Source organism: Dryobates pubescens, chromosome 4 (genome assembly GCF_014839835.1).
Source record: "Dryobates pubescens isolate bDryPub1 chromosome 4, bDryPub1.pri, whole genome shotgun sequence".
NCBI lineage: Eukaryota > Metazoa > Chordata > Aves > Piciformes > Picidae > Dryobates > Dryobates pubescens.
In genome coordinates this window covers 41,941,677-41,969,439 of record NC_071615.1, presented here as the reverse complement: position 1 = coordinate 41,969,439, position 27,763 = coordinate 41,941,677, and the positions used below count along the sequence as shown (strand labels likewise).

At 43.0% G+C, this 27,763-nt stretch overlaps 1 protein-coding gene and 1 non-coding gene across 6 annotated transcripts in view; one reads left to right on the top strand and one right to left on the bottom strand.

The window, feature by feature from the left end:
- Positions 1-11,239: 11,239 nt before the first annotated feature.
- Positions 11,240-11,312, bottom strand: TRNAK-UUU (transfer RNA lysine (anticodon UUU)). Its single transcript has one exon. It is a non-coding gene; the product is annotated as a tRNA-Lys (tRNA).
- Positions 11,313-15,686: 4,374 nt separating this feature from the next.
- The window catches only part of HYCC1 (hyccin PI4KA lipid kinase complex subunit 1), a 37,799-nt gene continuing 25,722 nt past the window's right edge, over positions 15,687-27,763 (top strand). For 3 of the 5 annotated variants that reach the window (XM_054161176.1, XM_054161180.1, XM_054161179.1), the window contains exon 1: positions 15,687-15,793. The gene's annotated coding sequence lies outside the window, so the exon portion shown is untranslated. Of the gene's footprint in view, positions 15,794-16,896; positions 16,916-20,274; positions 20,357-27,763 lie in introns of those variants that run through there. The other 2 variants (XM_054161178.1, XM_054161177.1) reach the window with 2 other exon arrangements.

Genomic DNA, 27,763 nt, shown 5'->3' with positions numbered 1-27,763 from the left:
GTTTTTTTGGATGTCTGAATGCAAAAGATACTTTCTGAGGGCTAATTCTCGTGGGAACCTCAGAGTAGATGGAGAACTCACTATCAGTTTTGGTGGGTAAGATAGCAGCACTCACAAACTTGTAGGGATTTTTTTTCCCCTGTGTACCTTTCTGTATTACAGAAACACTTATAAAGTAGATTTTCATACATGGGCTTAATACTGGCTGTGTTTCTCAACCCCTTGGCTCTAGTTTTTATTCTCTCACTCTGAGAGGTATGGGAGAACTAAGGCAAGGAGGAAAAGGGTAAAGAAGAGCTAAGTATATCACAAAATCACAAAATATATCTGGTTGGAAGAGACCTACAAGATCATCCAGTCCAACCTTTGACCCAGCACTGAGGGGTCAACACTAAACTACGTCCCTTAGTGCCAGGTCCACACACTGCTTATACACCTCCAGCGATGGTGACTCCACCACTTCCCTGGGCAGACCATTCCAATGTTTGATAACCCTTTCAGTGAAGAAGTATTTCTTAATATCCTAAACCTCTCCTGGTGCTGCTTGTAACCATTTTCTCTAGCCTTGTCACTTGAAATCAAGGAGAAGAAGCTGGCCCCTTCCTCCCTCCAACCTCCTTTCAGGTAGTTGTAGATGTAGTATAGATATATTAGAGCCTGTTTGTGCAGGTGTGGGATAGAGTGTCTCACAAGTGATAAGCAAATGTTATGGCTTATTAAGGAGGAGTGAAATAATTGTGTGTGACCTGACACATGAAATTCAGGGAGCATGGAATCCATACATCCAGCCAGCTGGCCCCCCACTCAGCTGTAATACTTTCCTGTTATTGCTGCTGCTCTACTAGAATATTGTACTGCTAGACTGCTAGAATAGTGTACTACTAGAATACTGTATTACTAGAATTCTGTACTACTAGAATAGGTGGTGTTGCTTTCTTCATTCCTGGAACAACATGCATGTACCATGTGGAGCGAGCACAAGAGTAAATAAGCTGAACTTCCCCTGCCCTTCAGAGAATTGGTAGGACCTGGGGTGAATAATAAGTAGCCCAGAAAATACAGGTGATTTATCAAAGTAAAAGGACTACACAGACAAGTACTCTCATTTTACACAAAGAAAATAAAATACCTAGACACTCTAATCCTTCTCTTCCCAGTCACCCACCAGACTGAGGGGGTTTTTTGGAGATGTTTTATGATGAAGAAGTGGAAGATCTTGAGAGCCTGGAGCAGCCTGGACTTTGAAAACTGATGAAGGACTAATGTGTGTGCTGTTGGGAGTAACTAGCTTTGAGGAATCATCTTGGATTGATGTTGATGTATTTGTCATGTTCATTTGACTGCATATTTGTTTTGCAGATAGGAAGAAGCTAGTTTGAAAGAAACAAGTCATGATGACCAGTGGAAGCTATTCTGCAGCTGTTTTCAGCTGCTTTCTGGAGTAAATCATGAGCATTGCTGAGTTGCTGTCTTTCACCCAGTCCTCCAGTGGCAGCAGTATCTCCATAAGTCCCTACCTATAATATATTTTATTTTGTTCCATTTTAGTGTTCTTCCTTTTAGATTCTCCTTGAGCTCTTAGCTACCCTTAGCTAAGAATCACACATCTGTAATGTTCCCTTCCTTCATTTTGCTCGCACTATCTCACAGCTTTTGTAACCACCTATCGATTCTCTCTACGTTATGAGCCAAGGTTATGTGGCTAGGCCATATAGGATTACATCCTTGGGATGGGCAGCTGAACTTCTGGGTGTTGACAGAGGTAACCAAGAGAAGGCTGAAAAAAATGCATTGGATAGGAGGTTACAAGATGCATTAGCTCTGTCTGGATCCAAGCTCAGATGGTGCTAAGTGAGTACTGGTTGCAGAGATGCTGGGAATAGTATGGCTTTCAGTATGGGGACAATATGGTTTCTTTCAGCAGTGCATCATATTACCCTTTTAGAAAACAATCTTAAATTCAAACAAATTAATAGAAATCTTTGTGTAAATGTCAGACAGTGCCTGTTACAAACTGACTTACAATATTTCACTGCTTCTCTTATGGCAGTGTGTCAATTTCTTCCCAATAATACACTCGCAGCTGGGGTATAATAGGGGCTTTACTGGTTTCCAATGGGCAGTGAGCAGAGTTACAACATGGTTACTGGCCCACTTTTGTCTGAAACAAACAACCTTCTCTCTCCTCCCCTGCAGACAATAAGATTGTTAGATCCAAGACCAAATTAATGCTGTTGTGAACAGCTGCAAATCTGCTGATGTCAGCAGAGCTGTAACCACTTAGTAAAATATTGAGTCCAGCTCCCGGTGTTTGGGGTTTTTTTGATGAATTTCAGTGGAATGATTGTATTCAATCTATCTGAAATGCTCCTGAGTTTTTCTTTAGATTGATGTGTTTTTCCCTGTCCTGTGTAGTACTGAAGCACTCTGTCAAGCAGTTGCTTTTCTGATATAAGTGATTTTTGCACCTTACAAAGCAGATTAGAGTCTGCGTGGGTGAACTAGCCACATCATGGAAATGTATGAGATTGCAAAAGGAGATATAAAGCTTTGTATCTCAAAGGCCAAATAAACATAATATCCTACAATGGAGTAGAGAGCTGTAGGCCAGCTTAGGAGTAGTCACTGCTGATTCCAAGGATTATTTTGTTTTTCTCCTGAGAAGAATGGAAACTCTAAATTGGAATTGAGAAGGTGGTGGGAGGGCAAAATGATCTCCAGTGCCTTTAGCACCACCTTCCACACCGAAGCTGCTGTGCCCAAAGCACGGTGGAGCAGGTTGCTTGACTTTCTGGCACAAGAAATTGCTTCCAATAGTTGTGTCTGCATTAGGTTAGATTGTGCTGACCCTATTCCCTGATCAGGGCAGCTGAATAGGACTTGCATTCCAGTTCATCCCCTTTGAGTTGTGCCTGTCTCAGGAGTTTGCATTCTTTGTGTTGAAATGGTGGATCAGTAAATGGGATCTTTCGGGGGGGTGGGGGGGGGCGGGAAGGAAAGAAAGGGGGAAAAAAGTATTGCTTCTTTAATTTAGTCAAAACAAATTTCTGTCTGGACCTTTGTATAAGTAAGAAATTCTTACAGTGGAAGAAAGTTCACCCTTCCAATATTCATTTAAATTATACAATAAAGTATTTACAGATTACTGAGGTGGGCTCTCTAGGGCTGACATGAGCATAATATATCAGCAGTCAGCATCTACTGATTTGTGCAGAGTGATGTTCAGGCAGCGTGAACACAGCGTGATTGATTCAAGCATTGTGAATGACAGTGGTTTGGGATGCTTACAATGGGCAGCTCACAGAAATGAGGAGATGTAACAAAATTTGTAGCACTGAGATGCAACAATCTGATGAAGGATACATGTCTGAATCATCAAGGGAAAACTCTACTTACAGGATGAATTCTGAGTGTCCTCTCTTCATCTTGCTTAGCCTGAGGCTGTGGAAGAGCAAAGAATAGGTAATTGTTCCCACACAAGAACAGACAAGTCTACATTGAAAAGATTATGAGTGAAACTAGCAGCATTCAGGGACATTTCATTCAGTGTCCAAGGAGAAAAAAACTTTAGCCTGAGACCTTGAAGATCAAAAGGAGTTATAACACTTATAAAACCTTTTGAGAAGACACAGGAGGGGAAGAACACCTTTCAGAAGCTCCCTGTGGAGACAAACTGACAGACACAAAAGGAGAGAGATTGTGAAGGGAATTTAAGTACATCAGCCTTCCTAGACAGCAGGATGGCAAGCCTAACAGTTGTATGTGTAGACAGTTACACCATGTTAGAGAGATCTTAATGCAAGTAACAGATAACAGGATTTAAGCTGGCCATTCCTTACCTCTGTCATTGATACTAGAAAGAATGGAAGTACAGTCAGAGAATGCCAGATTGGAAGGGACCCCAAGGATCATCTGGTCCAGACTTTCTAGGTGATAGTGTAGTTTAAATGAGATGGCCCAGAATCCTGTCAAGCTGAGTCTTCAACCAGACCTATGTAGGGGAAACCACTACTTCTCCTGGGAGAGCATTCCAATGTCTAACTGTTATCACGGTGAAACATTTTCTTCTTCTTGGAATCTCCCCAGCAGTATCTTGTACCCCTTGCCCCTTGTCTTTTCCATATGACTCCTTGTAAAAAGAGAGTTTCCATTGTCCTGGTAGCCACTCTTTATGTACTGGTATGTGCTAATAAGGTCTCTGCTAAGCCTTTCTTCTCAAGTCTGAACAAACCCAGTTCTCTCAGCCTTTCTTCAAAAGGCAGTTCTTCCAGTCTTTTGTACAACAGAGGCCAAAACTGCATCAGTACTCTAGGTGCAGTCTGCCAAGTGCTGAGTGGGGCAATGACTTCTTTACCTCTCCTGGTAATGCCCTTGTTAGTAGCATTAGTAGCATTTAGCACCATCTCTGTGGGTGATGACTGTCAAAGAAAAGGCATTAGTGTTCCTAAAAGTATGATTTAATGTACTGTTGGCTAGGTGGAATTGCTTGAAGGAGCCCTGTGGAAAATCCTTTTGAAGCACCTTTTTTTCTTTTTAACAGACATGCATTATTTACTGTGAACATGGTGGTTTCTCTCAGCCATGGGACTAGTACCTTTCAGCACATTTCTAGGCTGCCAAGCACTGACAGCACGTTTCTAGTCAGCGGGCCCTAACACCTTGGGCAGTGCTTTTAGCATCAGTCATCTGCTGCCCTGTAACTTTGCCAATCCTCTTCCGAGTTTTAGACAGCCTTGAAATCAGGACAAGTGTGCTCAGAAAGTCTGACAAAGCACACATCAGGCTTCCTATCTATTCACAGACTGAGCAACTGCTTAGCACATCATACATTTTGCTCTTCCTTGCTGGCCTCCCAGGCACAGACTTTCCTTCTTTCCAGTTTGTCCTGCATTATCTCCCACTGCTGTCAGCAGCATGAGCTGCTTTTCCAGTGTGAATCCTTCAGTGAATCTTTTCCTGTTGCCAAGTTTAACATCCAAGGCTTTGCTGTCAAGGCTGCCTGTGATACCCATACTAGTCTTACTTCCTCTCCACTTGATTTCTACTGCATTTCTCTCATCACTGATGACAACTGCAACAATCCCTTCACATTATTCTTCTGTCCTTAACCTCTCTTCATTATTTCAGTGAATTTCTTTCATGTGGCAAAATTTCCTGACTTTGTATATTGTGATTTTCCTGAAGAATTTGTTAATTTTGGAGCACCTGCTCATTTGTTATTGTTTTGCTTCCTGCATGAGATAGAAAGGGAGGCAAACAACCTTCTTTTGTTAAATTAAAGCCTTTTTGGGTTGGGGTTCTTTTGTTGGTTGGTTGGATTTGTGTGTGGGGGGGAGGGGTGGGGGTTGTGGTTTGTTTTTTGTTTGCTGTTTTCTTTTGTTTTGTTTTTCCTGGTGACTCTGATTTTGTGCAGCGCTAGTTTGGTTTGGGTTTGTGGCAAAATCTGTCCCAGTGTGCACTTCTTTCATGGGAAATTCTTCTGTAAACTTACTCAGAAGCAACAGCCAGGATCTGCTCACATCCGACCCATCCCAGACACAGGCTGAAGCTGCAGATATCCCCTGCTAGCACACAACATTTGCCCCACATTGCTATTCTATGCTCCTCTCCATTGAAATGAACAGAACAGCAACAACAGATAGATTGGTCCTTAGGCTGGGAGGAGGCTACCAAGTTGTGGCAGGAAGAGACCTCAGAGATCATCCAGTCCAACCCTTGACCCAGTACTGAGGGGTCAACACTAAACCATGTCACTAAATGCCAGGTCCACATAGCACTTGAACACCTCCAAGGACAGTGACTCAACCACTGCCCTGGGCGGACCATTCCAATGTTTGATAACCCTTTCACTGAAGAAATATTTCCTAATACTCAGCTTAAACCTCCCTTGGCTCAGCTTGTGGCCATTTCCTCTAGTCCTGTCACTTGCCATCAAGGAGAAGAGGCTGCCCTCTCCTTGCTCCAACCTTGCTTTGGGTAGTGGTAGAGAGTGATGAGGTCTCCCCTCAGCCTATTCCAGACTGAACAATCCCAGCTTCATCAGGTGCTCCTCATAGGTTATGTGTTCCAGGCCCTTCATGAGCCTCATTACCATTCTCTGGGCATGTCCCAGCACCTCAATGTCCTTCCTGTAGCAAGGGGCCCAGAACTGCACACAATATGTGAGCTGTGACCTCACCAGTGCTGAGTACAGGGGGATGATCACCTCCTGGTTGCTGCTAGCCTCAGTGTTTCTGATGCAAGCCAGGATGTTATTGGCTTTCTTGGCCACACTGGCACACTGCTGACTCTCTTCAGTCATCTGTCAACCAATATCCCCAAATCCCTCTTCAAGTTGCAGCTTTCCAATCACATGTCCCCAAGTCTGCAGCTACCATGGGGTTGTTGTGACCCAGGTGGAGGACCTGATACTTAGCTTCATTGAACAATTAGCCTTACAATTAGCCTCGGCCTATCTCAAATGGTTGAAGACTCCAGTTTCATTTGAACAAATAGCAGAAACTCATTTCCAGCAAAAGAAGTTAGATCTGATGCTTCAGTAAACATATTCATTATCAATTCTTCTTTTCAGTTGTTGTGAAGATCTATTTATATTTCTGAATACAAAGAGAAAATGTAGCAAGAAGAGATACTTTTTTTTTTTTCCATGTAAAAGTATGGTATAGTGGAGAAAAAAATCTCACATGTAAAGCACTTCATGTCTTTGTTTTCAATTTCTACTGTTTTTCAAATCTAATGTCTAGCATCTTGCTTGTGTTAACAAATCTATGTTTCAGATTTTCATATGCTTGGAGTGCCACAGTAGTACACATTCTTCTGTAAAGTGAATAAAGTGAGTAAAGTGAATACTTGCTTGTATTTTTCAAAAGATATTTCACAGGCTTATTTCATCTTCATGCAATCATTTAAAATTATCTCTCCAGGCCATTCATGAGGTTTGCACAATTTCTTCTAATCCTTTTACATTGTATGTCTCTTGATGGGGTTGCAAACTGAAGTGTCTAGAACACTGACATTGTTTTGTTGCTTTCAATGCTGTAGTAGTTCTCAGTGTGTGGATTTGAACCAACTCTGCTGATGTTAGAAGCTTCATTTAACACATAGGCAGAGAACTCTGTGTTCAACCATATCCCCTCCAGTAGATGTCATCATGACAATTGAGAATACTGCTGGGGATACTGGTGATGAGGCCTCCTGTGCCAAGGGAGGAGAAGAGCTTTGCTGTAGTAGACTTTGTCAAAACAAGGTAGTTCTGTTAATGCATAGCATTTATAGAGAGCTTTTAATTTCTATAATGCTTTGAAAAAACATGGCAACTATTAAAACACAGTTCCAGTCAGGTCAAACAGGACTGTGGTCCATGGCAGTGGTGTCTATAATCTCTGAAAGTGGCCATAAATGCAGATGTATATGGGCAAACATGCACGTGCAACACTCAACTTGTCAACTGCTGTCACATCTACTAAAGAAACTGAAAAACATCCTGAGAATATTGTCTGACTTTTGTTAAATAGCTGATCTGGTCATGAAGTCCTGCCTTAGAAAAGACACCATCAGACATCTTTTCCCACCTTGGGAGTCCCAACAGTTTTGACATAATATGTGGTATGGATCTAGTGTGTGCCGTCCCCTCTCATTTCAGCCAGCGCTACAGCTGTGGTGTTCATGACAGAATGATCATATGCAAGATGTCACCAGAGCACAAGCTGAGCCAAGCGAAGCAAGAAAGCTACTGAGCTGAAATGTGACTTTGTAAAAATCATCAGGGTGCAGCTACATCAAATAATAACTCCATAATTTGAATGTTCTCTTTTGTCTAGATAATAGCCCTATGAATAATAAGGTTTTCTTCTTTGAAATGTCAGGCTTTGGAGAAGCACATAGCAAGAAAGCAGAGCACTAACGGCCTGAATAACTTAAGAGTCTGCTTCTCCTTCTTGGTTCATTCTTCAAGGCTGAGGGAAGTCTCTGTGATCAACATCACAAATCTGAGGGAAATGATTAGACCAAATTTGTGACCACCCATAAAAAAAAAAAAAGAGGAAAGCAAGTCTTGCTGGCAAGGTTTTTTTCATTGTTCACATTTTTATATAAAAAAGGACAGTGGATGGAATTTTGTCCTTGACCAAGTGGAAAGGCTCTCTGCTGGCAGGAAAACAAAATATTTAATCAAAACAAAGCAGCAGATGCTCTTCACAGATCAAGAACAGGCATTTGTCTGGCTGTTCTGAGGAAGCAAAACACTCTCAGATAAAACATCAGAAAAGCTCCCTAAAAGTCTAAAATAAAATAAATGGGGTAATGAGAGTGGTACAAAGAATGCATTTGCTTTAAAAAGAAGTAATCATCTTATTTGGGAACTGCCAACTTAGTATAGAACTGCAGGGAAAGCACAGGTCTTTATCCTCAGGATATTTAGAGTGTTTTATTTTTGAAGTTAATAATGAAAACAGAGTGAAAAAGATCCCATAGCAACATTTTAAGCACTGGGAAGATGTAGTTATCAACTATAAAAGCAGGAGACAAATTTAGTTGTAATCTACTAGAAAAGGTAACAAAGGTAACTACCAGCATCGTGTTCGCTTTGGATTTTGCTTCGAACACGTGAGGGGTTTGTAACACATATATGCCTATTTAATAATACTTATGTTCCCATTAACAGTGTTCCCATACTTATTCTCAAAGCATTTCATAACATTGTAATTTAGCACCCTGAGTTTCACTTAAGTCTTAAAATATTCAGTCTGTAACCCATTACTTTGAGAGGAGAAACTAAGCATGGCTGATAAAAGCCCAGAGATAAAAGACCAGAAAATAATCATGAAGAGATATAGCTCAGTTGTCTGCATCTGTCTTAAAGCAGGGTCAAATATATCTAAACTGTTCTTAAAAAAATGAGCTGATATAATTCCACATTTTTTCCCCAGTGATTTGCTCCAGTTGCAACGCTATCTGTACAGTTAGAGCAGGGCTTCCTCATGCTGACCCTCTGTTCCCCTTGCAGCTTAGCCCTGTAATTTATCACCTTACCTGTTTCAAAATAAACATCATCCATTCCAAGGGTCATGAAACTTAATGATGTAGCTGGAGCCTTAACTTTTCCTGGGGAAGCTGCTTGAAACGTGGAATCTTCAGACAAGAACTAGTTCTTGTACCCTGGAAGGGCTACAGCTGGCAGGAAGGTGGGTCCATGGCAGTTGTGTTGGGCCAGACCAAAGTGTTGTTGCTGTACAGACACACTTATGCTGCTTTTTAGGGCTGCTTCCACCAGTTCTGTATGCAACCAACCAAAGTACACGTACTAAGGGCTTACTAAGAGAGGCCGAGTGTTAGGGTGCCCAAGCACCCTGGGCTAGAAGACACACGCACTTTGTAGACTTGGGTCTAGCACCCTGACTTTTGGGGCTAATGTGATTACATCAGAAGAGAGAGCTTCATTTATTTTTTTTAAGTGTATGCATGTGCTTCTAGCTCTTGTGATTCAAAGGAAAAGCTGACAAGTGTGACCCAAGGCTAAGCAGTAATGAAATGTCAGCTGGTGGCTCTGAGCCCAGCTGCACCCTGTGTTCATCACATAACCACAGGCGGAGGGAGGAAGCGGTGAGCACAGCTGGGTCGACCTCATGTATGCTGAGCACCAGCTGGGCTGCAGAGCAGCTCTGCCCTGGTCCTGGATGCTGCCCCAGGGGGAGTGGGACAAGGCTTGGTTTGCTCACTGGGAGATAAATCATGACTGTAAGCATCTCCTGAAAAGAAGATGCAAGACTTGAGCTGATTGAGGTCTCTGACAGCCTTTGTTAAAAACCGTTAATATTCTGTAGTCCAGCAGCAAGGCCATAAACACACACATGCAAAATACGGTCAACATATCCAGGCATGTGTAGGCCAGGAAAGGAATTTTCTGTAGGAATAATAATTTTTGAGCATCTGCAGAACCACAGAAATACAAAAAATCCTTGCAGTGCCTTGAATAATTTTTTTCCTCATCTTTCTCCCTTTTACTTTCACGCCATGCCCACCAGCCCTTCCTGCTCCTCCTTGTTTACACAGTGTGAAGGAGTCCCAGTGAGGCATCACAAACACATGTGGTTAGGGAGAGGAAATGCAGCTCAGCTGTGATAATTAAAAGAGCTGTGATACTTTAACTGAACTGCTAATACCAATGTAGGGATATTGCATAAAAGGCCTAGTGGCTAGGAGTGTTTCTTTTGCTACTTGATTGAGGGGGGAGGACTGTAGTGCTGCAGGGGGACTGTGTGGCTGGACTCATAGGAGATACTCTGCTATGGTAGATCCTTGCCATCTCCTACCAGCTTTCCCCTCTCAAGAACAGCCTTTCCTGCTTTCATTTCTATTGTGGTGCCTGGTTGTAGTTCTTAAGAGAACACACAGAGAACCTTTTCCCCTTCCTTACCTCAATGGCTTGTTTCTAGGATTCTGGACAACATGGGCTTTGATGTAATCTTTTTGTCTTTCTACTCAAACAATTAATCTTGTAAACTGCTGCACTTACAAACCTACATATGTGCTTTTAACCTCTGCTTTTGAAGTGCGAGGAAGAAAAAGTAATGGCTTTCCTAGCTCCTGTGTAGTAAGGATAGTTTATGTATTATTCATGATTATTATAATTTGATTGCCATGTTTTTAAGTCTTTGCCTTACATTAGTGGTACAGTAAGAAGAAGCTTTATCTGTTATTAAATCCTCATACTAGCTTCTCCTTAAAATTTAATCAAAATCTAGAGCTATTACATTTTATTTGCTAGTGTTGTAAGCTTTATCCCACGGTGCAAAATCCTAACCTGGCACATATTGTTTAGAGAACTGGCCTTCCACAGCAAGCCAGACTTGGTTTTAGATTTGAATGATGTGAATTTAAACTTTTGGAAAGCTTTCAAATAACAGAATAAATGAACCTGTTTTTTTTTTATCTTCTTTCTTTTTTAGAATAGAATAAACCAGGTTGGAAGAGACCTTCAAGATCATCGTGTCCAACCCATCATCCAACACCATCTAATCAACTAAACCAGGCAACCAAGCACCCCATCAAGTCTCCTCCTAAACACCTCCAGTGATGAAAAACTGTTGCCCACAAGAACCCAGCCCCTGAGGAATCTGCTTGGAGATGGTCAGCACAGGGATGAGGACCAGCATCCAGTGAGGAACAGGGCATAAGAGGCAGACTCCTGCTTCAACCCCACCCCAGCTCCTGCCTGCAGCCTCCTAAAGGATGAAGCCTTCGCCTGAACAGGGGCTTGAACCCTGGACCCTCAGATTAAAAGTCTGATGCTCTCCCAACTGAGCTATCCAGGCTCATAAATGAAGTTCAATAGAATAGTAATTTAATTTAATAATAATTTAAATTAATAATAATTAAATACCTTTAATTTATTTCCATTGTAGTCTTTTTGTGATAAACATTTCTTTGCAATATTAGCAGATCAAGGCATTGTAGCATTACATTGCAAATTTTGCCAAGTAAGACTAAATAAGGAGACCTAAGGAGAGTTCCAGGTTGCCAGGAGAACTCCAGGTCAGTAAAAAGCATAAGAAAAAAAAGCTATTTTTAACTAACTCATAGATCCTGAAAGGGATTTTATTTAATGTTTAATTTTTTTTAACATTTTGAAGTTCTATTGAAAGGACTGAATTCCACCAACTGACCCACATAGTCGTTATAGAGGCCTTCATTCTTGATCATTTTCCTTTAAAGTGCTTTATGATAATGTGAGAAATCTGAGCCTGTGAGATCTTCAGCGTTTCAGACTCAAACAGATGTTAGTGATTTTTCCCCTTTCCTGGAAAATCTGTTAAAGAACTTTCTGCTAGAGCAGTTTGCTGTCAAAATATGGATTTGATAAAATGTAACTTCCTGTAGGAAGGTACCAGTTCGATTTATGTTTTCAAGAGGAAGCTATCTAAATATTTCATTTATGGTTGAAACTAGAATATTAAGAGGAAAACTGCAAGTCAAAACTAAACGACCGACACTGTCAAAATATTTTGTCAGTCGTTGCAGAGCTCCCAAAATACAAGGATTGCAGAATTTGTGTTTTTGCAGAAAGTGCTGACCTCTTTCTCTTTGAAAGGAACTTTTAGAATATCTGGGGTTTATTCCTAGGTCAGCATGATTTTTGTACTTTTCTTGTTTTTTTCCCCACTGACATTTTACATGCTTTGCTTACTTGAAACTCTTTCATGGAGGATGTCGGACCAGGAGTCTCCAGAGCCCTCTGCGTTTGAAACAAAGCTCTTGGAACTCTGCTGACTTGAACCACTTGACACTTCCTTGTAGTCCCAATTAGCAGAGCTATCAAAGGCTCTGTAGGAGAGCAATGTGAATTCTGGGCAACTTTGAAAATGTTAGCTGAATTTCTAATTGAGACTACAGCCCGCTCTTAATTCTGCAGCAAGCGTTACTCCATCCCAACTGAAACAGAAGGGCAGCTCCACAATGGTGCTGCTGTGTGTCTAGCAGCGTGTGCAGTTGTTATGGTCACAACCAGCCTGGCCGAGGCTGGCACTGGGACAGAGGACCAACAAAATGTCACTGCTGGAGTTCTGTTTCTCCCCCTGAACAGTGCCCTTCTTGGTGTCTTACAGGCTACAGATTTGCTGTGAGATCAGATGACTGGAAATAACTGCTATTTTTTTCCCAGGGTCCAGATGTACTGTCTTTTAAAAATGGACTGCGTTCAACTGAGCTTTAAGAACGTGGTCATATGACAGAGATTACATATGACACAGAGTTATGTATTTATCAAGGATTTCTATTTTTAAAGAAGCTTACAACTCCTGTATAGTCTGCAATCTAAATACAACAACTTATCATTAAAAGGTGCCAGACAAAAATAATGAAGGAGGCAGAACTGTAGGTTGCAGATTATGTTCCTGAGCAATGAGAATGTTTTATGAAATCCGAAGGAAAAGTTCTCCCTGGAAATACTGTTTCTGAAACAACACTGAGCAGCCCTGAGTGCTGGGAGAATGGAACAAAAGGTCTGATTCTTTGTAGCCCTCTTTTTAGAGAACAATGTGAAATGGAATGCTAATGGCAAAAAAACTGCCATAAACACAAGGCTAAAAGCGAGTAAATGATGTGCACATCTATGCATAGAAATATAAACACAGTAACAAGAATGTGTTGCATATTGTTTTGTGCATTGAGAATGTAAAGGCTGATGTGGTAAGAATGCCTGAAACAATAAAAGAATTTAGGAGTTACTGACACCTGTGGAAGTAATATAAAGTGAACTATTTTCTTTCGATAATGTGACCTTAGATTGCAAGAACTATTACTGAATGTCATATGTGGCTTGTGAAGAATTTGCATGCCTTTCCTTTGTGCATGACTCATTACTTTTACTAATCATACTAGTCATAACACATCAATAGCAGTAAAATTAATAACTAACAGCAGTATGATCTCAGTGTATTTTTTTGCACTTATCGGGGTCGCTTAGTGCACCATCTGTGACACAAGCCATATCAGTACCCAGCCCTGGGTCTGAGGGTGCAGAACAAACTCCTCCTGCACTGCTGTACTTTCCTTCCAGGAACAGAATGCCAGGTTGGATGGGACCCCAAGGATCATCAGGTGCAACCTTTTGCTCCTATTGCTTGTTCTTTGGTGTATGCTGCTCTCAGCTGCAGGAATGAAGAGTAAACCAGTTCAGGGAATAAAACTGTGTTTTAAAAAACTTGGGGTTTTTTTCTACTTAGTTCTCTTTAAACCAAATTAATTTGGTATTTTGTGTAACTGTTGGGTCACCAAACACAGAAAGGTCTTGGGAACCAGGTACAAGCAGCAGGTGGTAAAGACTATGATAGGAGTTGGCACTGTTGTTGGTATAAATAGTGGTGGAAATGCAGAGAAATTTGGATAAAGAGCTTAAAACACCCCACCCCAAATGATTAAGTATTCTGGCTGTGATTCAGATGTGGGTTTTTTCTAAGGCAGAAATTTATTATTGCACTCAAAGTTCCATTTGATTGTTCCTAAGATGATGGCATTTAATTGTCTCTCTTAGTAAAATAATAAAGCTCTTTACACATTCACAGGAACCAATATTATCTGTCTTTTCAGGAAAACAGGCCTGATTTATCCAGTGCTATACAAATGAATGTAGACCATGGTACAGTGGGAGTAATCTAAAGACAAATGGCTTAGTAAGAAAGACATATTCCAACAGCAGTTTTTATGCATTATGATTTATGAAAGATCCTTGAAAATAATGCATACATTTTATTTTCAATAAATGATATACTAGATGCCTATGGAAATCAATGGTGCAATAACACCAGTCTAGATACATCTTAGACAGAAAGATCCTGGCATCACCAGGACATCCAGGAAATCTTGAGGAAATGCATTGAATTTGCCATTTTCTCACATTCCAGGGATACCAATAACCTTTTTTGTGTGTGAAGACATTATCTACCTGTACAGAGTAAGACTAGTGAGGCTTGGTTTTTAAATGAGTAATTGCATGGGACAATGCTTTGTGACAGTAAGTGTTGGTGGAGCTAATTTGGGCTCTGTCGTTACATGGTATTTGACCAAATCACAACTGCTTTGCTTTGGTTTCACCACAGCAATTAGATTAATGATTAATTAAGTCTTTATTAATCCTGAAGATTACCATATGCATGTGCTTCTGAGGATTAAAATTTAAGCCTCAAAGCATACTGGCAAAGAAACTCTGGTTGTAACAAAAATGACAACTGAACTTTTAATTAAAAGTAGCTAATTATTCTATAATCAATAATATTTTATACTCTTCAGAGCAATCAAAGGATGAGGTCATTAGAAAAACCTATTTGAAAAAACAACAACCCACAACAAAAAACAACCAACAAACCTTGTAATTTAAAAAAAGGCCTTAGAGTGCTATGGAATGAGACCTGCCCACAACTGCTCCACTTTGGGAAGGCTGGTAAGAATCTGGCATCTAATAATAAAGGCACGCCTGACAAAAACTAAGAGGTATTCATTTACGAGGGGTTCTCAATGAGGTGCCTGGACACATCCCTCGTGGAGCTGTCAGCCATTGTGATGGTCTTTTTCGTTAGGGCTGAGGAAGTTGCGGACTTTGTTTTGCGGTCTACATTAGCCAGCCTCTCGGCAGCTCCACTTGCATGTCGGAGGGATAGCAGCCGGAGGGATGCGTTCGGCCGGGTTAAAACATGCCTCTGATGCCGACTGCCTCGAACCCATCCCAAGCGCTGCCGCTGCGGTTTCTGTTCTGTGGGACAGCTCCCACCAGCGCTCGCACGGCGCTTCCGAGCGCGGGTGCTTCCTCTGCCCCACAGGGAGCATCTCTCCACGGGGCACGACCTCGGGCTCCGCCTCAGCTTCCCCTGCGACGGAGCTGGCTGCTGCCCGGCTCTGGATCACGTTCCCGGTTCAGCCCCGGCGAGGAAACAATGACTCGCGTTCCCCGCGGGGCTGCCGCCGCCTTTCACGCTTCCGGGCCTACAGCGGTGCCTGCCTTGCGGGGCGCCCCCACAGACTGTCGGCCCCCGCCCGCCCAGCCCCTCCGCCACCCGCCCGCGGAGCGGGGCAACACCGCCCATTGGGGGAGAGGAGGGCGCGGGCACCCGCACGGTCCGCTCTGCCACCCTATTGGGTGACGTGACCGCGCTTAACGCTTTCATTGGCTGCAGCCACTGCCAGGCAGCGCTGGGGCCGGGCGGTGTCAGCTCGCCGTTGCCCGCCCTCGCCGCTGTCGCTCCTGGCGGGCGAGTAAGTCCACGAGCTGCGGTGGTAGCCGAGGCGCCTCCGGGCGGGAGGGGTGAGTTTGAGCAGAAGCTACTTCCGCGGAGCCAACTTTTCGTGTACGGGGCTGGGGCAGCGCTCTGTTGCCGGCGGGACGGTTTGCGGTCGTTGGGCAACTATCGACTGACTGAAAGGAGCTCCTCTAGCTCCGAGCCCCGAGCTCTCCCATCTCGCCCCGGGGCAACCGTCGGTGCTCGGCTGGAGCTACTGTTACCCTTAACGGCGCAGGGAGGGAGCGGGCGGGCGGTGGAGTTGCTGTCGCTGGGCGAGGAGAAGGGGCTGGTACCCAGGGGCGGTGGAGGGGCAAGGCGGGGGGGCGTGACGGGTTCAGCGGGCCTCACTCTTGTATTGGCAGGGGGAGCCTTTCTGTGTCCCCCGGGGCGGGGCGGGGTGAGCGAGGCCCAGGGGCGGTGCTCGGGGGACCGACTTCAAGCCTCCCCGTGTCTCGCAGATCGCTCCGGAGCGCTGCTGGCATCCCGGCCGCGTCTGGCCGCCTTCTGGGCTCCTCCCGCGCCCAGTCTGTCGCTCAGCTCCCGGGCGGAGATCACGGGGGGGTGGAGGGGGGAAGCGGCGGCCTCGCTGGGGCAGCTGGGGGCTGGCGGGGCAGCGGTTACTTGTGTCGCCTGGAGCTGGGAGTGCAGGCAGCCGGCTGCGGGCGAGACAAAGAAGCTGCTCCCGCTGGTCTCCCCGGAGCAAGGAGCAGGCGGCGTTGTGCCCGGCTGGAGACCTCCCGCGCCTGGTGCCGGGCGCGTCTGCCGGCTCGTGGAAAGATGCGGGTCGTTGTTTAGTAGCGTGCTATGAAATAACTGCATTCGCGCCCCTATCTTCTCTGTGTTTATTTTCTTGATGCGCTTAGTTCGGTGTCCGCGGCAGGGATGCGAAAGGTGGCAGCAACAGTTACGTTTGCTGAGAGTTTGCGGTTGAGGTTCCCAAGTAGGAAGTGCCGCAGACTAGCAGGCTTCGCTATTTAACTTAAGGCACGTTAAACTGAAGGAACTTTACTTGTCCTTTCTGTTTTCAAGGTAATGGTAAAAGCAGAGATAGAGCCTGTGGACTTCTCTTGTTCCCTGTATTCCCGAAAGCTATCACATTTGTTTCCCGTCCGATTGAGTTCTAACTGTCCTGAAAAGCTCCTGAAGTAAATTCACAAGGAAGAGAGTTCTGTCCTCGAGGATTAAGTCACGTTAGCATTGATCTTCCGTGATTTTTACTATACGTCACTAGTATGTGGGAGGAGGACTATAGAAGCCCATGAAAGTTTCTGTCAAGTGATTTCTGTTAGGATTTTTAGTTGCCAATACAGATTCGGTGATTAGATATTTTCTTTTCAGAGGCAACTTGAGCAAATGATAAGGCAAAGAAGCAAGAAGTCGTCTTGCATGCCGAAGTGTAGGGTGACATTGGTGATGGTTCCTCATTGCACCTAAAGGGCTTTGCTGCATTTTTTTCTTCCAGTAATGCAGCTGGATGCTATAGCATCTTTAGAAGTTTGTGCTTCTTTTGTCTCCTGCACCCTCCAACAAGTTCTTTTATGTTGTGAAAAGTAATTAGTGTTGTAAAGCTTGGTCAAATTAACCTGCAATCTATATTACTTTCATCAGTGAAATACTTTTGGTACTTTGAAGCTGAGTTTTAGATCCATCTAGCACTGTTCTTGGATGCATCTTTTCCTCCAGGATAAGACGACAACATTCAAACATTGCTTCTGAATTGTGAAACTCAACTGCTTCTCTTCTGTGATAATTTCTTGTGAGTCAAGGTGCTTTTAGCAGGTCTTGTGCCAGAGGGGTTGACAATTTTGAGGAAGTTCAGCATTGATTGGGATGCTTTATTAACTAGCAATTCACTTCCTTTCAGTGTTGAGATGTTTAAAAGGTACAGGTTAAATTTATTCAGAATGCTTCTTACAAGGAAAAAGGCTTTCACAGGCAGAATCATGCTGACGACCTGCCATAATCTCCTGAATGGAAGGGTTTTCTTTCACTTGAGAGAGTCCATAGTAGACATGTTCACAGGCATAGCTGGGTAGTGAAGTCACTGGGGTTCTAATTTTGCAAGAACTTGCATGGCAAACAAGCATGTGCGTGAGATATTCGAAGGCTAGGTTCTACAAATGGTATGTGTCATCTATATTTTACTTAGCACAATGGGTCTGGCTCCAAGCTGGGAGGAGAGTCTGTTCACTGATGCATGTTACGACTACATCAAACCTAATAGTAAGTTGCTGAGTGAAAGTCTAGTTCTTAGTACATGTTAGTATAAACCCCCAATTATCCTGACCCTTCTCTGTTCATGTCAGGAAATAGACTTTCATTAAATCCTGTCTTCTCTCTTAACCTGTCACTGACCTGAACACATGCAAGGTGAAAATCACCCCGTTCACTTCTGTGGACTTGTATTGTTAGGTACCAAACTTTGGCTAGTGTCTGCCTACTTTAACTAGAAAACAAGTGTGCATTTTCTGGCAATATGACACTGGCTTCTTTCAGGTTGTGTGAAAGATACATAGTTTGAGAAATCTGCCTGATTTGTAAGAGACAAGTCAATTCCCAGGCTTTGCTTTGGAACTAAGAGCCTGTGGAGTACTCTGTACTGGAGGTTTTCAAGTGAAACTGACATGAGGCTTAAATGTTGATGTCGATGAGAATATGAAAATGCAGTAGCACTTGAGCGCTTAACATGGGCACTCTGCACACATACAAAGCCTATATCAGGAACAGCTTAGACTTCAATCCCTTCAGTGGATCACCTGGTCAGGCTTTATTCCCCAGCCTTCACTTAGGCAAATACGCTCTCTGCTTAACCTGGCATGTTTCCTCTCTCAGAAGTGCAGCATTGGGTACAAAGCTGATACTTGAGTCTGCCATAGCGTTTGTGTGGGTAGTTTTGCTAGCATAAATGGAGATTACACGTATGAATCACTGCACTTGTCTATTTACAATGTTCCCAGTTACCAAGCAGTCTTGCAGGAGCAATGTGCATGAGGTTTAAGCAGGAGATGCTATCGTGCTGCATAGGAGATGAGATGCCTGATGATGTGACCTTCAATGTGTCTGTGCTCTGTCATCTTTGAAGCGGGGAGGACTGGAGTTTGAATCTCTTGTGCTTTAGAAAAACTGAAGATTGCAAATTTGTATTGATCTCCTGAGGTGTAGTAGCTTGTTGACTGGAGTGACTGTGTAATCCTTACAACTTCTTCTATAGCATTATGAAAATACAATCTGTGCCTAAGCCCTGTGTTTTATATGCAGCATTTTTCACACTTGTGATTTGCACTTGATAGGATGCACTTGAAAGTCTTTGTTGTTTTACTGCAATCTGATAGTTTTTCTGCTCAACCAAATGACAACTTCTGATTAATGATGTTCTGTTTAATTATGCAAGTATATTAAAAAAAAACCCCTCACATCTTAATTAGGATTGTAGGCATGATATATTTTTCTTTAACTACATAGTTTCCTTTCCAGAAAAATTGATCTTTTTGGCAGTTTGCTGTCCTCAGTTGCCAGAATTGAAAGGGTGGCATATTGGATGGATATTTGGAAGTGGAGAATGTGTTGCAATTAAAGTGTTGGGGTTTTTTTATTTACTTTTAAATAAAAAAATTATTATTAGCATCAGTTAAATATGAACTTTAAGATGAGGCTGCATGAGGCTCTGGCCAGCCTGATCTAATGTGAGGTGTCCTTGCCCATGGCAGGAGGGTTGGAACTGGATGATCCTTGTGGTCCCTTCCAACCCTGACTGGTTCTGTGATTCTAACTTAAACTGCTTTAATTTGTGTGAAATATTTCTGGAAAGAATTTTGGAAGGCAATAGCAAAGCCGTGTCAGGATAAGGACTAAAGCTGTGTCAGGTCAGTGTTGGAATACAAAGCACTAAAACCTGAAACTGTTTTCCATGAGTAGCAACAGCATATTGCTGCAAGGCTAGGCTTAACGTTTCTAGGCTGCCCAAGCTCTTTGTGCCATTAAAATGTCATATTAGTTCCTACCTCAACCAGAAACTTCCTTATGCTCTGTAAATGTGTAAGTGTACACACACTTTTAAGATGACGTACTTCTGCATGCTCTCAAGATTTCCTTTATAAATAAATGACACTTAAATTATTTGAAGACATTGGTGAAATTTAATTAATTAATCTTTCTTTCCCTGTAAAACTGAGGGGTGAAATGCCCCTGCATGTGTTCTTATTGTAAGTCATTAGATTTCTGTCAGAATTTGTGCTGGGACTTTGTTAGCATGAAAATTCAAATACTCCTGGATTAGGGGTGGAGGGGGAAGCCCAAACCACCATCTGAAAAGTCCAGCAAGTATAATAGTTTCCAATTTGTGGCACATCTAGAATAACGCAGGATATGAAGTGCTCTCTTGTACTTCTGGTGAAACTGCTGTGAAGCCTTTGTCCTAATTAGGGCCATGTTCAAGAGCTGCAGAACAAAAATAGAATGTTGGCTTAGTCTGTGAGGGGCACTGTTGTTTACAGCGATGCCTTCAGACAAATCCCCACACGCCACTTACATGTTTTGGTAACAACGTGGAAAGATTGTGAATGAAAGCAGCGTAACTTACAGCCCAAGTGAGTACTGAAATTGTCTGGATGTGACCCTTTCTTGTCCTTGCGGTGTCAGAAATAGGAGGATGTTGGTGTATTTGTTGCAGTGTGAATTGAGGGCTCTGTTTGTAAGGCTTCTGTAGGTTCAATAAACAGTTGTTCTAGGACTATTGTTTTATTAGAACAGGAATAAATGAAACGTGGAATTTGCACAGATAGTTAATCATCATCGTGCTTTTGTGTGGAGAATGCCTTGAACAGTGAAGGTGTGCATGAAAACATCTCTGACTTTATTTTAAAGGGCCAGCATTGCTGAAGAATCATCTGATTGTTGAGAAGACTGGTGGAAAGTGGTTATCTCTCCAAAACAGATGTGTGTTGTGCATTCTTTCATCTCTAACTTCTGATGGTATGAAATGCTGTGTAGCAATCAAAGCATAACAGAGAAATTTGGGTAAAAGCAGTACTGGCTGAGCAGTAAAACATGCCTGTTTTGCAGATGCAAAAGTCACTAAGTATTTATATTCCCTCCTGATTGGCATAAGAGCTCTCATTCTAAACTTAGTGACAGAAACTGTATGTTTTGGGCACTTCTGATAGCTGTTGCAGACAGCTCTCTTGGGCAGGACATAAGCTATACTTTACATTTTGTTGCTTTTTTTTTCTTTTCTTTTTTGTTCTTTTTAATTTGAGAGCTAACCTTTAATTAAAAATAGCATAGTACACTCTGAAACTGCACTGTATACTAATTAACTCACTTCAGTGCTTAAAGCCATGCTGTCTCCTAAGGTTTCCTGCTGTTTGCACTGGATAAATATTTATGCTCCAGCAAGGCATTAACTTCAACCTGATGAATAGTGCTTACAAGTTTAATATTTTTCTTAATACTAAACAGTGTGATTCAGTACTGGTACTACAGTTAATTGCAATTCTTCCTTAGAAAGAGGGGAAAGAAGCTATTGCACTTAAAATATGCGATAGAGCGTTGGGTAATAATGAGGCTGTCTTGTACAGAAGCTAGGGCTAGATGATAAAAAGTTGTTCAGGAGTGTCTGGCTAATGACAGGGCTGCACTGTATCATTGTGGTTGGTTTTCAGGAACCAGAATCCTGTTGTCAAATGTAAAGGCAATTGTTTTGTGTGTTTGTTTTTAATCCCACAGTATTTGCTCTATTAAAGGAAATGACTGGGGTATGTGTAAAAGCAGTAAGCTGACTTAAAAAAATCTTAAACTGTATGCAAGAGGTTTCTAATACCAGCCACATCTCTGAAAATTGGGATGCTGTGAATATTTTCAGCTTATCATCGAAGAGGTGCTGGGTATGCTATAGTGACAGCTGTGTCTGAGGAAGCAGGCTGTAGGAACTTCATGTACCAAAATGAACACTTCTCTTCCTCAGCGTTACTGACTGGCTGAGGGAAATTGTGATACTCTTCCAGAGTTCAGGTAGGCTTCAAAATCAAATGACAAGCTGCCCAGGCGGCCAGGAAGGCCAATGGCATCCTGGCCTGCATTAGGAATAGTGTGGCCAGCAGGAGCAGGGAGGTCATTGTGCCCCTGTACTCTGCATTGGTTAGGCCACACCTTGAGTCCTGTGTCCGGTTCTGGGCCCCTCAGTTTAGGAAGGACATCGAGACACTTGAATGTGTCCAGAGAAGGGCAACAAGGCTGGGGAGAGGCCTTGAGCACAGCCCTATGAGGAGAGGCTGAGGGAGCTGGGATTGTTCAGCCTGGAGAAGAGGAGGCTCAGGGGTGACCTCATTGCTCTGTACAACTACCTGAAAGGTGGTTGTAGCCAGGAAGGGGTTGGTCTCTTCTCCCAGGCAACCAGCACCAGAACAAGGGGACACAGTCTCAAGCTGTGCCAGGGGAAGTTTAGGCTTGAGGTGAGGAGAAAGTTCTTCACTGAGCGAGTCATTCGTCATTGGAATGGGCTGCCCACGGAGGTGGTGGAGTCGCCGTCCCTGGAGGTGTTCAAGGGGAGATTGGACGTGGCACTTGGTGCCATGGTCTAGCCATGAGGTCTGTGGTGACAGGTTGGATTTGATGATCTTTGAGGTCCCTTCCAACCTTGGTGATACTGTGATACAACCTCATGTATTCTTTTGCTATGCTTATGAATACAATTTTTTGAAAGCACAGGGAATTGGTACTTAGTGCTAAAGCAATTTTGTTTTTTCTTTTAGTAACTTTGCACTGGATTTTGTCAGTGAGATTCTGAGTATTCTACAGTTTGTAGTTAGTAGCACATTTAGCTGCACGAATTACTGTCTGCTCGGTTAAAATGATACCTTTCTTACTGATTTGCTTTAGGTTGTGCCAAAACACCTGCTTCAAGTGCTGTGGACATGCTGCTGCTTTTACACAGAGCTCTTAGGCTCAATAAATTGAGGTCTTTCTGCTGGCATCTCTCATGCTTCTAATTATATTGACTCCCTGTGTCAGATCTAGAAAGGCTAATAGGCTCCTGCATTGTATTTTTTTCCCCTGCTTTGCACTAAATTCCCAGTGCAGCAGCTGGAGGAGCGGGTGAGAGGCTTTCAACAGTAATTCTGCACATCCATTTACATGTGCATCCTGCAGCTTTACCAGTGCTGCCACAGTGTTTACCAATTCCAGCCTGTCTTGAGAGAATGTGATTTACATTTTATTGTTAAACTGAGGGGGGAAAAAAATAATCAAGTTTCATTCCTCCCCTCCCTGTTTTGTAAGCAGCATTTTGTGTCAGTACAGTAAATGGCATATCTTTTCACCACAGTGGTGGTGTGATGAGACACTGCACATCAGACAGTCACATTTGTCCTGTTACTCAGTGACACACAACAAAGGGAACATCTGCTTTGTGGAATTCTTAATGACACTGCTACAAGTATCAGGATTCTGTTGTTTCAGCTAGAATTGGTCGTAGATTTGGTGAGAGAGCAGCCCCGTGGAGAAGGACCTGGGAGTCCTGTTGGAGAAGTAGTTATCCATGGGACAGCAATGTGCCCTTGTGGCCAAGAAGGCCAGTGGGATCCTGGGTGCATTAAGAAGAGGGTGTCCAGCAGATCGAGGGAGGTTCTCCTCCCCCTCTACTCTGCCCTGGTGAGACCCCACCTGGGATATTGCATCCAGTTCTGGGCTCCCCAGTTCAGGAGGGACGTGGATCTACTTGAGAGAGTCCTACAGACAGAGGGCTGCTAGGATGATTAAGGGACTGGAGCTGAAAGACCTGGGGCTGTTTAGTCTGGAGAGGAGAAGACTGAGAAGGGACCTAATAAATGTATAGAAATGTGAGGGCTGAGAGTCAAGAAGGGATGGACAGCTTCTGCTCATGTGTGCCCTGAGATAGGACAAGGAGCAATGGATGTAAACTACAGCACGGGAAGTTCCACCTCAGCATGAGAAAGAACTTCTTTACTGTAAGGGTCACAGAGCACTGGAACAGGCTCCCCAGCGAGGTTGTGGAGTCTCCTCTGGAGACTTTCAAGACCTGTCTGGATGCGTTCCTGTGTGACCTGTACTAGATGCTATGGTTCTGCTCTGGCAGGGGGGTTGGACCTGAAGATCTCCAGAGGTCCCTTCCAACCCCTAATATCCTGTGATGCTGTGAATTTTCAGTGCTGTGTGAAAATACATCAGAGCTACTCTTCTGGCACTTCAGCATCACATTAGAGATTGGCTGAGTAGATTCGCAGTCTGCTACTTTTAATTTTTGCTGCCTTAGTACCTTCTGTTTGGTGTATGTATTATCAATATTGTTCTTTTAGTCTTGGCTAGCATTTAAGAGTGCCTGAAGCACGTGCATTTGCACAGGTTACCAAGAGCTCTTGTTAGAGTGTGATGGTTATTTGTGCAGTGCTGTTTCGTGCCAAATAGTTGTAACTGGCAAGCTGTGGCTCTACAGGTAAAACTGATAAATTTTTTTCCACCTGAAACTTAACATAATCAGAGATCTCTAAACTGTGCAGTTCCTTTGAATACATAATGAGTGTGTTCATTCATGCCTTAACAAAGTAATGAAAATCTTTTGTTTAAAATACCAGTGACAGAGGAATAGTGTCTCCTAATTCTGGGAAAGAAATGGACATAGTTCATCCGTGTTGACAGAGTTGCAGCAATCCAGTGAAGCAGGGGGAAAGACTAAGTCACTTAACCATTTACAACTACTTTTCAGTGTGGTACAATAAAAGTCTTGTTTGAATTCAGTAGCAGCAGTAGAATGTAGATACACTGGATGCCAAGGGAAGAAGGAACACCTGAAAGGAGGTCTCTGCTTGTGCAGTAAACAGGAACCGACAAAAACTTGAATAGCAGTTAATTGAATTGTGATGGATCATTTTAATTCCCTAACTTAACAGGGAGCAATCATCAACCATTCAAAGCAGACTAAATGCTAAGGTTGTTTCCAGTATTGGTGTGCCCATCCTCTGAAAAATGCACCTTTGGTTTTTGTTTGCTTTGTTCTGTTTGTTTTATTCTACAGTCAAAATGAGCTAATAAAACATATCAGGGGACTGTCATAAAGCTCTCTGCTATGAATTCTGGGGTGTATGTCTAACAGCAAAGTTCCTGCTTTCCTCTTGTCTTTGGGGAGATGGTAGAATGGTGTACTGGAGATGATGATACATTGGTAGAGTTAGGGTGATGGGATGTATCATAGCACTCCTTTAAAATAAATGCTCTGGAGTAAAAGTACAGTTAACCCCGTTGCAGTCATACTTGATAATTTATGAGGTTATTACTACACTATTGTAGTTCTACCCTGGGTAAGCACCATATAATGGTTGTTCTTGTGGTGTACTAAGTTTTTCAAAGGCTGCTTCTGGGAAGTCCAGAGCATTGACCTCTGCAGGATTTATGCCAAAAGCATGGTTTGTTCTCACTTCAAATACAGCCTGTTGAACTTCCTCAGCTGCAAGTGAAAGGATAGTTCATATTTGTAGGTACCTGAAATCGTATAAATGCTTATTGAGTAACTCCTGTTAAAGGTATATACTGTGTAAGCACTGAAGTTTGTGGAGGCCAGGAACTAGATGTCACAGCATTACTGCCAAAATAATGCTCTGTGCTCTTGAAAAGACCATTGATTCAAGACATTTATGCAGCACTGAAATGAGAGCTGCAGTGTGTTTTGTCTAGGTAGTTTGTTCTATTTCACTGTTTTGAATTTGTCTTTGGGTGTCAGGGAAACTTCCTGACTTCATAGGGATGTAGCATAGGTTAGGCTTAGGGAAAGTAGGGTGCATGAGAACGTTAAGCTTATTTTGGGGCTCTGTAGAGAATGTTTCTTGTAAGTGCTTATTTCTGTGATGAATGCTAGTGTTGGTGTATTGCAGATGATAGGAAAGCTAATCCTTGAGGATACAATGCAAATGATAAAGCTTGAAAGAGAGTAGGGCTTCTGCAAGCTGAAGAATGGGATGTAACTGGAGTAACAAACTTCCTAGTTCCACCTCAACATGAGGAGAAAGTTCTTTACTGTGAGGGTGACAGTGCACTGCAGTGGGCTGCCCAGAGAGGTTGTGGAGTGTCCTTTCTCCAGAGACTTTCAAGACCTGTCTGGGAATGTTCCCCTATGGCTTGCCCTGGGTGATCCTGCTTCGCAGGGGATTGGGCTTGATCTCTGGCGGTCCTTTCCGACCCCTACTGTTCTACAGTTCTAAGTTCACTTAAGAGATAGCCAGTTTTGACTGACTGTGGTTATCTTTGTGGCAGTTGTACTTACCACGTGCATTTGTGCAGAAGGCAGCAAGGAAGAAATAGAAAGGTAGGATGAAAAAAGAAATTGTAATTGAACTGTAGAACTTAATTCATCTTAATCCACTTTGGCACTGTATTGCTAGGGCTGCTTTTGTACTGCTTTAACAATAGAAATCTGGCTTACTACGACTTGTGTAAATTCAGGTGAATATATCACTGTGTAATCTGCTATCTCTTGGTGAGTTGTTTAGCTGGCATGAGTCATTTAGCTGTCTTGAAAGAGGTATTTCCTTGCTGATAAAGGGCAGGTTAGTTGCATACAAAAGGTGGCCCGTAGTTGTTTGCTAATCTTAAATTGAGCAAATGTTATCCCCAGGAGTCAAAGGTCAAAATGAAAACCTTCAAAAGGTTAGAAGGATCCCACCTCCTGCTTAAGACTTTTTAGAAATCTCTTCTCATCGGTCTTTTGGGTCATGTGTGCCCACATGACTGTTTGCCAGCAGTGTAAATGGCATTATTATCTCAACTGTAGGTGGAGGGGGTGTGTGCCTGTTGGGCTTTTTCCAACTTACCGAATTGAAACATTCTAGAAGGCTGAGTTACAGTTAGATATGCCAAGTATTTGTGTGTAGGTTTCTGGGCTGCAAAGCACCAGTGTTCTGTAGTGCTGGATGCTTTGCACAAGAAATAACTGTTTATGACAGTCATTTAGAGTTTCTCTGTGGCCCAGTTAATGTCTGCTGGCTTTCTTTAAAATAACTACTTTGTTTTCCTTATTTGTGGTCTTCAGGAGGAATTTTTTTCATTGGTCATTATGTATCACTCTGTCATATTCCAAGTGTAAACTGTTCGTGAGTGCATAAGGTCAGGAGAACTTACTTATATCTCTGTAATGGAAAAGTCTATTGCACCCTGACCCTTCAAGGCTCTAAAGTGTAAGCTGAAAATGAGATGGTTGCTTCTAGCACTGATGGGAGGGGTGGGTGGGGGAAGCAGCAGAACTGAAATACCCAATTCAAATTTGCTGCAGTTTCAGTTCCTAGAGCTCAGTAACCTTCAGAAACCACTGGGAGCAAAGATGTTCAAACCAGTTACCTTTGTGGAGAAAACAGCAGTAATGACCACACTGAATCAGAGTTTCACAGTATAACTAAGGTTGGAAGAGACCCCAAGGATCATCAAGTCCAACCTGTCCCAACAGACCTCACAACTAGATCATGGCACCAAGTGCCACGTCCAATCTCCCCTTGAACACCTCCAGGGATGGCGACTCCACCACCTCCCTGGGCAGCCCATTTCTGAAACCTTGTCTAACGGTGGCTGTTAACAGAGGCCTCTAAAAGGAACTGATAGGGGCAGGTGGAAGAGTGTTCTCAGGGAGCAACTTCTGACTTCAGCTTTCTGAACTGGAAGGAGTACTTTTATATTTAACAGCTGTGGGTGGATTCTTCCATGAATGTTGCCCTGTCCATTTGTGTAAAGTTCATGTCCTTGAGACTCGGCCCATGCTTCCTTTGCGTTGCTTTTAGGAAGTCCTTCTGTTTGTTTTGAGCCTGTCACCTATGGTTTCAAGTAGTGCCTGTTAGAAGCACTGAATTTTTGTTTGTTTTGGGTTTTGGTTGGAAGGCACTGAACAGCCATCTCTTGTAATTTCAGGAATTTGCTTGAGCCTGAGTCAGTGATGCTTGGTGCTCCGTAACCATCTTGTTGACATGTCTGATTTTACACTGAAGATAGCAATTACCAAA